General features: G+C 32.9%; 1 long non-coding RNA gene across 1 annotated transcript; it reads left to right on the top strand.

Moving 5' to 3' along the window:
• Positions 1-1,673: 1,673 nt before the first annotated feature.
• Positions 1,674-5,160, top strand: LOC148603085 (uncharacterized). Its single transcript, XR_015916831.1, has 4 exons — positions 1,674-1,854; positions 2,782-2,864; positions 4,069-4,203; positions 4,996-5,160. It is a non-coding gene; the product is annotated as an uncharacterized LOC148603085 (long non-coding RNA).
• Positions 5,161-12,489: the final 7,329 nt, after the last annotated feature.

Consider the following 12,489-nt stretch of genomic DNA (forward strand, 5'->3'; position numbering starts at 1 on the left):
TTATAAAATACTCAAGGCTATGAAAAGTTCGAAATCTTTGAAATAAATGCAGAACTATCCCATCTGAAGGAAGATGATTATTTTTACAAAAAACAAATATCTTCCGATTTGCTCGTGACGTCACAAAGTCGTTGTGGTACTGATACAAGTACTGCAAATAATATGTAAACAAAAAATATTCCGTAACATTTCTACGATCATGTTTATCTTATTACCGAAATATGTCAAGCTTACGGTTACTCGAACGACTTAGATTATTCGTTAGATTTTCCTCAGACATACTCTAGTCTTCCAGCTGCAAATCCTGTTGTTCGTCAAAATATTCTGACATTTGCTTACATGTTGTATCTCAATCTCTCCTTCTGTTTGTTTTTGACTTGAAATTATAGGGGAAAAGTCCAAAATTTGCGATTTCTACGGACATCGTAATCAATTACCTATTTACTTTCACGTTACAAACCGACTTCGCGACGTCACACCTGAACCGATCATGGTGGCGCCCATAGGCGAAGGTAATTCAAATTCCCTATTTAAAAATCGCGATTAATTAGTTAAGTAAAGAACATTTTCGTTGTTTCAATTTAATTTCCAAGACCATTTAACAGATTAATTTCGATATTCATGACTTGCACAATAACATAGTCTCCTCCTTTAATTCAACATATATTGATTGAATACGGAAATAGCTTTCTTCATTTCGTTTGTAAGCGAAAAAAATATGTTGTTTTTTTTTGTTTTGTTAAAAAGGAAGATAAAGCAGTGTGTTTTTAATTTAAAAAAAAAATGGAAGAACTTGAATTAACCAAAGGGAGATAATTTATTTTCTTCTAGTAGGCTCTGTACCCTCATCCTATCCGTTAACTTTTTGCTGGTTGTAAAATCGTTCATTTTGTAAGGAATAACCGCAAGGGTTTGAATTTATATGAGGTCTTTGCCATGGTTGTGTTTATTTAAATTTTAGAATCGAAAGCTTTTGTATTTCTTTGTCTCCGAAAACAATAAAGATGTTTTGAAAACAAATGTTTATAGAGATAATAATCGGTCTGACCCAAGTACTGGATACCGTAATTAGGTAATTGACTTAGTGGTTGGTTGTGTCATAACAAAAAGTAAGTAAGATAACGGTTGAATTACCATAATTTTCAAAACCTGAGCGAGTAGGTCATCACCTAGTATTACACATTGAGATTTTTGGGTAACCACAGTATCTGAGCGGTTGTGGTAGTAATATTGATAGAGTTATTCAAGAAAGAAAGGGATAAAATGAAGTCATAACCGATAGAACCATATTGAGAGACTGCTCTGTCAATATACGTTTTCTGTATTGTGTAATTACTATAGTTTTACAATGTTGTAATAATTACTGTTTTCTGTTTAACTTATTCTATATTTGGCCTTGATAGGAAATAAATCATTTTAAAATCATAATAGATATGTCTGCTTATTCGTTAAAAAATCAACAGGTCGGACATGGAATTGATACTAAAGTGTGCAAAATTTCTTGAAGTGTGTTGAAATAAAGTACGATGTTCTAAATTTTACAGAATATAGATTTGAATACACCAAAATCATCTCAATCTCGATTATCTTCAGACAAAATACATATGTCACATAACAACCATACCGAAAATATGTATTCGGTATTGATCAAAACAATGCTTAATGCTTGCACAATATACATAATATGATTTTTCAAGCATGTGGTTTGTCAGTTGTACTGAAAAGACTGTGGGAAGATAAGTATTTGTCAATTGCGCATTATTACGACTTACACGAAGTAAGAATTGGAATACTTAAACAAACTGAGATAAAACGTTAGGAAGGATTCAAACAAATAATAAGATAAGTATAGAAGTAAGCTGATTAAATATATGTTATTTAGCAGTTCGTTTGAGACATTCATTTCTTTTGCTACGACCCAAGAAATTTGAATATATTGATAACCCAACTTCGTAATTATTCATCCTTTTTAACCCTTGATATGTGTAGCGTCAATATTATACAAAGTCCGTCGTGTCGTTGTGGTCAAACGTACGAGACTGCTCACCAATACTTTTTTGTATGCTCTCTTTATAACAATGCAAGAACCAAACTAATGAGCGATCTACAGTGGATTCTTTAATTTTGCGATATAGACCTACATCTACCTGTTGGTCTTGCAGAAAATCTATCAGAAAATAATATCAGGTTGTGTTGGACCGTGTATATTCGTTAAATGCACTTTAAAAGAGATTTCTTATTGCTTGAGCTGAATTAGTACAAAACACATCACATAACATCACATCTCACCACATCACCTAATGTTATGTCTTTACTGTCTCGTCTTAACTTTGCAAAACATTAAAAAACACTAGTGACTACTTGTATGCCTATACTTTATCGTAGTTGCTATTATATGTATTTCAGAAGACTTCATTAGTAGGTTATTTTACTTGTGTCTGATCCATTTTGTTTATTACATATAAAATATGTTTAAACTTTAAACACGTGGTAAGAATTGTAGATTGAGTAGTGAATTTTATAATCTTTTAAATGGATTGGACAAATCCTACTCGAAACTCTGTAAAACTTCAAATAAATCAAATCAACGACTTCAATAAAACAAGGTTAAATTTTGTTTACTTTTTCATAGGAAACATTGAACGAACCATTTTTCTCCGATATAAAATCGATAGTTTGACTGTCTTTATGATAAGTCTGTGTTTTCAATATAAAGCAAAATTGTTGAAAACATAAAGAAGGTGATTGCTAGTATACACATAGTTGTTTCTCTTTTTCAAGCTAAGAACACCGTTGATTGGAGATGTGTTGCTTAAAATTAAGTTTCCTGTGCAGCTTCTTTCTAATATTCTATGTACGGTTTGGTAAGGTTTTTTGTAAATCTTGTCAAATGTAAAACATGAACAAAACCAAGATTAAATCGTATTAATATTATTTTGGCTAGATCAATAGAATGATGTTTTGTTTCATGTCCTGGATCAAATACTTACTTTAGTTCAAGACCATAACAATATATCAATCGAACAGCGTTCGACTTTGCTTTGTTCTAACCAGACACGCTTAGCAGGGTGTTTATTGAGTTGTCCTTTAACATCCCGTAGGTACAGTCCCTGTTTCGGATAAACTACCCACTTGCCCCATACCCCAATTACCATATCCTCCATGCCCCATCGCCTCGTGACCCATTCCCCACTATCCCATCCCCATTGCATTACTTTATTTCCCGTTGTCCAATACTCATTCCCCAGAAAAAAAAGAATTAGTTGTTTACTGCGTTACGGGAAGAGCAAAGTTCTGTACAATTATTTTAGATTTTAGAAATTCGCTGTCCGGTTCTGGAATTACCGAGATAACGCAATTTTTGCATTGTGTATTATCGCTATTTCGAGCTGCATGAGATATAATCATGCAAAAACAATTAACAATTATTAACATATGTATAAATTGTTAACGAATTGTTTGTTTTTAATGATTCTAAATAGCGTAGTCATGGGTAATCTTGCTTTTTTTTAGATATAAAAGGGGAAACACTGATTTCCAAGTGTAAATATTCAGTCTGAATTCTACAAAATAACATATTTCTGCAAATTTTATAGGCGCAAACGCATTTAATTTCAAGTATGGTATGATAAAATTGTTTTAAATTGTCGACAAATTTATCATACGTGTGGCTGTGACACAAATTCCAGAAATGATTATAGTCCAAAATAATTGTTTAAAATATCAAAACTAGCAAACACTTTTTATACCTATTCAGAGTAGTTAATTTAACAAATTAGTTTTTTTTTGCTTATTGAATGTGTGCAAAACTTGAAATACTGGTCTGATATTATTGTTCAAAATGTAAAACTTGTTAAAATAAGCGTCATATGTTTTGTTGCAACACATTTTTTTTCAGTCAAATTTCTCCAAAATGACAAATTTCTGCAAATAGGATGGGTGCGAACAGTTTTAATTTAAATAAAGGTCCAACGTTATTGTTAAAAATATAAAAAATATGGGTGCTTAGGATTCTAATATCTTATCAAATGACATTAACCAAATTAAAATTTACATTTTGTACCGTAGTACTTGCAGGAATGAAATCATGCAGGGCGCTCAATGGGTTTTGTGGCATCTCTGATATCTTTTATAATAACAACAGAAGAGTAATTGATAATGGGCATTTGGATTGTCAGCCTCCAAAGAAGTGTTTCGTTGACTGTGAGTTTAGTGTATCATTGTTGATTTTTATGGACAGGTTTTCTTCAAATAGATAAAGGTTTTGGCAACTATATGTTTTGAACCGTCTCATGAAAAAAAAAGTGCATTTAAGAGGCGGTCTTTGTAAAACCCAGGCAGATCCCATGATAGGCGGCACATGGTAATTTTGTTTTCCACACAGAACTTTTGTGTTCCAAAGTATGCATTACATTTATGTCAAATAGTACAAAGATTAAAAAAAAAGACAATGATTGACAAGAAAACTATTTTATAGTTTTTTTACAACGCAATCAAATTGTTCTCAAAATGAATTAATTTCAATGCGTTCTATATAATTTTATTTTCTCTTTATAAGTCGCAGTTGATGAAAAAGCCAACATTCATCTTTTAGAAAATATATATTTGTAAAAAGAAATTCTTGACATTTCAAGAAAAAAAATGTGCTATCCACTATCTGGTTTTGCATTGACACCCGCTTAATCGCATATGAAAACATATGGTTTTATTACACGTCTTAAATATCAATTGATCGTGTAACATTTACTTTTTTTTCAGTTATGTACAGAATGTTTATCGATAGATATGAAAACCTTTTTCATCAAATATTAAAGTTTTGATCAATATCATATTTACCTTACAGAGAAAAAATGTTTTTCAACGTTTTGTTTTTTTTTTTTTGTTTTTTTTTTTTTTTTTTGGTTTTTTTTTGGGGGGGGGTTGTGCTTTTTAATATTTGTGTATTAAAACTTGAGGTTAGCTCGTTTCATTAAAATTTTCTCTTGTTTATTCCAGGTAATGCGAGATGTAGATACTACCATGATGGGGTGTGTTCGAATATTTGCCCTGTGGGTTACTCTGTAGCCTATAATATTTGTAAATGTAGACAATACAGGAGTGTTTGTTGCTTCAAACATGTGAATCATCTTGGTTAAAATAAAATTTGTGTCAGTATTGTCAGTAATCTTTGTCTTTACTAAACCTACCTTTTTTTAAACGAAGAGGTGAATATACTGCCAAAACAATAACTTCGCCTGAATAATACTTATGTCTAGCATAGATTTGTTCATGAAACATTTCTCTCGCTTGAAAATGTATTGGTACGGTACAGTCGGGATGACCTGATTTACGAACGAGCATTGTACTTGCTAAAACTATAGAATTAAAACCGCGATACAGTACATATAATTAAATGTCGTTGAGTTTAATCGGATTTTAGTATGTGCCATCGTTTTATACATGATTGACAATATTTATTTCTCCCGGAGTCTTTTCAGAATCAACAAATCATATGTGTGAAAAAGTCATATCTTCACTTTCAAACAGACATGATAACCCTCTTTCTAGTAAAGATGAGATGATCTTTTGATGCGTTTACAACAACCTTCAGGTGTTCATTACATTTGGACAAATCATTTTTACTACCAGTTACCCTTCTGAAGTATTTTAGAGATTTTGCACTTGACAAAGGAGTTGTCGACCCTTTTTCGATGAAATACAAATAGTCCAGAATTGTATTTGACATGATTTCTGTAATTTTGAACCTGTTCAATCTAAGCGCCCTCTCGATGTCTCGATGAGAATCGGAAATTTATCCACATACCATTTTTCAACGGAAGGAGATATAGCTTTTAGCATCATCATTATACTTCATCATAAAAAGGTAGTTTCCATAATTCCATCGTATTCCAAACATCAATCTGTTCCTCTTGCCTGTTATAGCAATACTAAGACAATATGCAGTGGAATTTCCAACCACAAATCTAAATATTGAGGAATAGTTAAAGTCACCTATGATTGTGACTGTGTTTTTTCTCTTAAATTACAGTCCTTCTGGTCAGGTTATCAATGGTGATTTAAATATCGTTGAGAAAAAACTCACATGTTAGGTAGTTTCTTATGGTCCAAAATTCAGAGAACCATAACGCCTTAATTGGAAACATAATATCAAAACCGTAATGGATACTATTGGAGATTATGCTAGATCAAGAACAAAGGGAAACAAGGAGCAAGAACCGAAAGTCGTGTACCTTGTCTGATTGGATACGTAGCATAGGTCATTTGTACGAAATCTTATTGGAAATATCAAGATATGTGTCATTAATCGACCCAAGTCCGTATTCAACGATAATGAGGCACTTGAATGCCTTTTCTTTTATTTGTAAAGCCCATTATTTCAACTACCTTGTTACGGAATTGGGCATTGATAGTAATATTCCAAGTAATGTTACATACAAGCGTATCTTTTTCTACAAAGATTAAATCATAAATTTCTAAAATACCATAATTGCTATATGTCTTCACCCAACACCGAAAAAAATATGAGGACTTACCCTACTTGGAATGGATTCCCAAACTTCATGGAGTGTTCATATCACAACTCGTACATTATGCCAGAGCTTGCCGAAACTACGCAGACTTTTTGTATCGCGCTAGAACTCTAACAGGCTTCTGGTACAGGGTTATGTTGCTATAAGATTGAAGTCATCACTACAGAAGTTTTATGGTCGTCATCATGAACTCGTGGATCGTTATGGTGTATCCATCTGCACCATGAAAATTGATTTATTCAAGGGGTCATAGTTTTCCTTTTCTTGTTTGTCAACCTCGGTCTTGACTTTTTATGAGCAACTCGGCGGGTGTTTCTAGAAAAACAGAGGACGCTTACCCTACCGGTGTACCTGGTCCATGCTCACAGTTTTTAGTGGAGTCGGAGTTGCTCATTTGCTTTTGTTACTGTGTATGTATAATTTTTGTTACTTTATGTTCTTTGTTGTGTATGTCTGGTCTTTGTCCCTGGATTACATTCTGTTGATTACCACTACAACCTTGGATCCCTTGATTACTCTTTCATAAGAATCCATACAAAATAAAGTATATAGCTGGATCTCCATTTTGATCCCCGAATATATTGCCCACAGTGACAGATGAACATCATGCTAGTTGCAATACCTTCTACTCTCGTACTGGTATTCATCATCTATGGATACCTAAACATTGATTCATTTCATAACCAAAAAGCCCACATTTTTTATTAAATCATGACGGTTGTTTCTAGCAAAGCAGAGGACTCTTACCCTACCGGTGCATCTGGTCCATGCTCCAAGTTTTTAGTGGACTCCGAGTTGCTCAATTGCTTTTGTTTCTTTGTATGTATGATTTAAGTTACTTTATGTTCTTAGTTGTGTATGTCTAGTCTTTGTCCCTGGATTACATTCTTTTGATTACCGCTATAACCTTGGTTCCCTTGATTACTCCTTCAAACTTTCAAATTTTCAACTCTTTATACATCATTGCCAGATGAAAAATTGAAATCTTGTTTAAATGGACTTATTCATAAAGCTTTTGCTGATTAAAATCAATATGTTATTTTGTTTTCTTAATCATTGCAGAAGTGTGCAATGTGCTACACTGAAAATCAGGTTTACTGCATGTTTGATTTCCTTATTGATATCGCATTTGTTACATTTTGAGGAGTTCTTTTTTAGGAACAAGTTGCATTCAGATGGGCACTAATTGTGCTTCAATCCTTATCGACTTAATTTTATATTTATACGAGGTTGAAATTCCTCAGACTCACATAAAGAATGAAAATATATAGGATGCTAAATCCTTTTATTTCACAAAGAGATATATTGATGATATATTGTCCATTAACCCCGAGCTCCCTTCCTTTGATAATTTTTAATATATCAACCAGAGGTCGCAATAAAGTTGAGGACAGAAACAAATTGTTTGGTATCTTTTGTGGACATACATCTCGAATTTGACACTAGTGGCCATCTCAGCAGTTAGATTTATGATAATAGCAACATTCTTCATCTCCTGTATATGGTGTTTATATTTCACAATTGATTCGCTACGATAGAGCAAGTACTAACTCCTTTTGTTTCTTTAAACCATAAGTACCAGCTGTAACATTTTGTCAGACATGACTTGATTATTGATCGGATAAGAATTCGTTATTTTGTTATTTCTCTTATCATGTATAACATGTAAGCGTTTAACTAGCCGTTATACAACCGCTGAATAAAATTGTCACATCTGCTTGTTATATGAAGTATTTCTTATGAAAAAAATGGAATCTAATTGATTTTGGTGAATTAATGAGAAATAGAATATTTCGAGACAAATCAGCATACTTTATTCTTAGCACAAGCCAAGAAAACAAAACTGTTGGTATGAGATGTAATAACCCATGATTAATGCTCTTTCTTAAAAAATTAATATCACCAAGTGGGGCTCGATAGTAATTAATGGCCCAAAGAAAACATGAATGTGAATTTACTTTTAATTCAGATTCAGAATGCATTGAAAAGATCTATAAAATAAGAACAAAGAGACATATAAATACGTATACAAAACAAATTAATTATCAAATATATGAAAATTAAAGAACATTATTGCAAATATTCAGACAAATAATATCAATCAGATTGCATTTGCATGTTCAAAACACATAAATAGAGCACAACTCAACAATCAAGCAGTTAGATGTAATCTACAGTTAACTATAATACTACACAAAATGACCTTTAAAGTTCGTTATAAGTATTCACTACAACAAGATACTATACCATCAAATCTATTAAACTAACTCAATGATATTCGAAATCAAAATAATAAAAAAAATTAGAATAAAACTTTGAAATGCAAAAAGCTATAATTTGCAAAGTGCCTGTACGAAATATGGACAGTAAATTCTTGGCAAAATAAACATCATATATACCTCATATGGTGGTATACTGTTTTCAAATATGTACATGTTGGCCTTTTAATTCCACAATGAAATACTGTACAAAACTCTGAGTTTCTATACCAAAATAAAATACTACTCACGAGTGGAAAATTAAGGACATCCAATCCCTAAGTGTAATTTAACCAATAACAGTCAGTAAGCAGATTTTTCATTTAAAATTGTCAATTTTCCTTTCATCTTGGGCAACATCCCTTCAGCACCTGCCTATGGAGTGTTCATATCACAACTGATACGTTATGCCAGAGCTTGCCGAGACAACGCAGACTTTTTGTATCGCGCTAGAATTCTAACAAATAGGCTTCTGGAGCTGGGTTATGTTGCTACAAGGTTGATTGATTGATTGATTGTTGGGGTTTAACGCCCGAGCAGAAATATTTCAGTTATATTCAGGCGATGAACATGAAATAAACGATAAAATGAACATGAAATGAGGATGATGATGAAATGAAAAAGGGATGGAACACAAGGACAATGTGGTCGATTAAATTTAGATTGCCACGAAGAAAAGGAAGGGATGGGTAGGGTCGGGCAATTTAGCCTCCTGTGGCAGAGCTCAAAGGTTCCTACTCCTATCGAATACCACAGCAGGGTTCTTTAACGTTCGAGGAACGTGGCATCTTTCCCAACACGGTGCACCACTATGGTTTGCGGTCAGGTTTTCCGTATTATAACCTGACAACCCCACCATGTAACACGCCAAGGGTACCCAATTCCACCACCTGGGGCACACATCTGAGTTGCTCTGTTGCCAGAGAGCCTAGTCCCGGCTAAGTTTCTGAGCATTATGTAGTCGGCTTTTACGACAAGCTTAACGCTGCTGCATGTCTATTCTTTTGACACCCGGACCTACACGGGGCTCTACAAGATTGAAGTTATCACTACAAAAGTTTTATGGTCGTCATTATAAACTCGTGGATCGTTACAATGTATCCATCTGCACCATGAAAAACTGATTCGTCTAACGTTTTCCTTTCCTCTTTCGTCTACCCCGGACTTGACTTTTTATGAGCAACTCGGCGGATGTGTCTAGAAAAACAGAGGACGCTTACCCTATCGGTGCACCTGGTCCATGCTTACAGTTTTTAGTGAAATCCGAGTTGCCCATTTGCTTTTGTTACTTTGTACGTATGATTTTAGTTACTTTATGTTCTTTGTTGTGTATGTCTGTTTTCCATGTGTAGTCTTTGTCCCTGGATTACATTCTTTTGATTACCGCTATAACCTTGGTTTGCTTGATTATTATTTAGGCACAATGTGAAGTAAATGCAAAATGCAGTATAGTAACTCAAACCACTGTAGAGAACAGATCAAATTTCAATAAATAAATGATAATGAAAAACATAATTATTAAACTAATAAAAAGCAGCTTGTCCACATGCAAAACTTTGCCAATTTTCGTACTTTGAACCCTCCCCAAAAATTCATAATTTACCAAAATAACAAGGCTAGAAACTTCTCTTGTTTTAAAAATATAGCATATTCAAGTGAACGGGGTTTTCCTTTGCTTTTAAACCGTATTTATTATGAAACGATATCAGTGTTTAAATATATTATCTCCGTCATGTCGATTTTTGCCTCTTCAAATAAATATTTTCGCGAAAAAGTAGTTATATGATGATGTTTGTTTTTTTTTTTTTTTTTTTGAAACAAGACTTTTTTATCAGGACGGAAGCTGCAGTCACATCTCTGTGGAAATGAAGGGGAGTTAATGTTTCCCGCATTCCATGGAATTGTAGAACAGTACAGGTAAAGTTGACAAAGTAAAGTTGCGAACAAATTAGACCTTTTTATTCGGAAACTGAAAGCATCGACGCGAAACGGCAGTTGCAGGAATGGAAAAACAATATTAACAAAGCAAACTTTATTTCTTGCTACATATTTGGTTTCCCCTAATATCCTGAAACATCCATTTATGTAAGTCCTTTTTTTTAATTGGACTTAAAATAAATCTGATCTTCGCCTATTACGATGAAATATACGTTACCAGGGGATTTACCTTCATTTGTTTACTCAAATGTTTACACTGAATTATATTCGTAAGTCATCTGGCCTTTTTTTATATGTAAACAAGTACAAACTCCTCAGTTTGCTGAAATATTATTACGGATTCCGTCCTGATTAAAACATTGTCTTGCTTCGTGACTACCATCTCTAATATTGATCACTGAAAGACGTAACGCCGACAAAAAGTGTGATGAGAAGTTCGGATGTATGAGATGGAAGCAAAAGAGACCAACATTGACTAAGTAAATGATTTTGGATATGCTGTAATCGAGGGGATTCAAGCAAACGTATGTTGTATTTTTAGTCTTGTTAATATGTTATACACATGTATTTGAATTTCGGGGGAAGATCAAGATTGCAAAAACTGAAAAGATTTTCGTAACAACTTACTAATAATTTTAGCAAGTGGTCTATGCTCTCCGTTTTCAGTGGAGACCGAGTTGCTCATTTGCTTTTGTTATCTTTGTATCTACTATTTTAGTTACTTTATGTTCTTTGTTGTGCATTTCTGTTTTCCATGTCTGATCTTTGTCCCTGGATTATATTTTTTTTATTACCGCTAGAACCTTGGTTTCTTTGATTACTCTTAAAATCGATGATTTTGTTTAAATTTATTTTTTGAAAAGAAATAACTTAAAAAATAATAAAACTAAAACCTGAACCCAAGTAGATCTGAATTAACATCACCAAAAAATCAACGTACTGATTCCTTTTTTTTACGTATTGGGACCAGACGATGTACGATATCCATTTCAAAACGTTCACAGCTATTGAAAACTATTGAATAACGTATCAAAGAATGACATTTTCATGTGGTAACTGTTGATTCAACTTCAATAAGTAAACGAGGGTATGCAAACCATTTCCTTGGAATGACCTTGGACATTTGTGGGTATTAATGAATATTAAATGCTGAAAGAAAATCGATATTGAAATGTTACAGACACAGGTGGTGCCAGCAACAGACATAAAAAAAAAAGCTCAAGAATTTTATTCACGACCATATACAGGAAATGTTACTGTTTTGAGCAACAAAACGTCAAAGATGACCATTACCATTACAACATATCAATTGTTACTTTTTTGTCACATGTTTTCGTATTCCATTATTTACCAACTAGTCATAACCTTAGACATAACTATGACAAATAAGAACGTTCCAAAGAAAGATTTTGAGTTTAATTCCAAACTCTTCAAATTTAAGGAATGTAACATTTTAGAAAAAAATATATAAACAGAAAAAAAGAACTATCTCACATGTAAGGTTAAGTTTGTATACTTGATGTAATTATTTAAGGATAAATTGGAAAAAAAGTTTTTATTTTAGCTACTTAAAATATGCAAAGGCACCAATGTATGATAAATCCTCATTTCCAGTAAAACCGAACTCCTAATTAAAAAGTTTATCCGCTTCTTTATGACACACTTTTATTATATATTGAATGTTTAACTATTGTTACATCAAAAAAGGGAACTTTTCTAAAACGCTTGCACACAATACATACAAAGTCCATAATGTTTAAAAA

This window comes from Perna viridis, chromosome 11 (genome assembly GCF_037379345.1).
Source record: "Perna viridis isolate PV_CMFRI_1.1 ecotype Kerala chromosome 11, ASM3737934v1, whole genome shotgun sequence".
NCBI classification, from domain to species: Eukaryota; Metazoa; Mollusca; class Bivalvia; order Mytilida; family Mytilidae; genus Perna; species Perna viridis.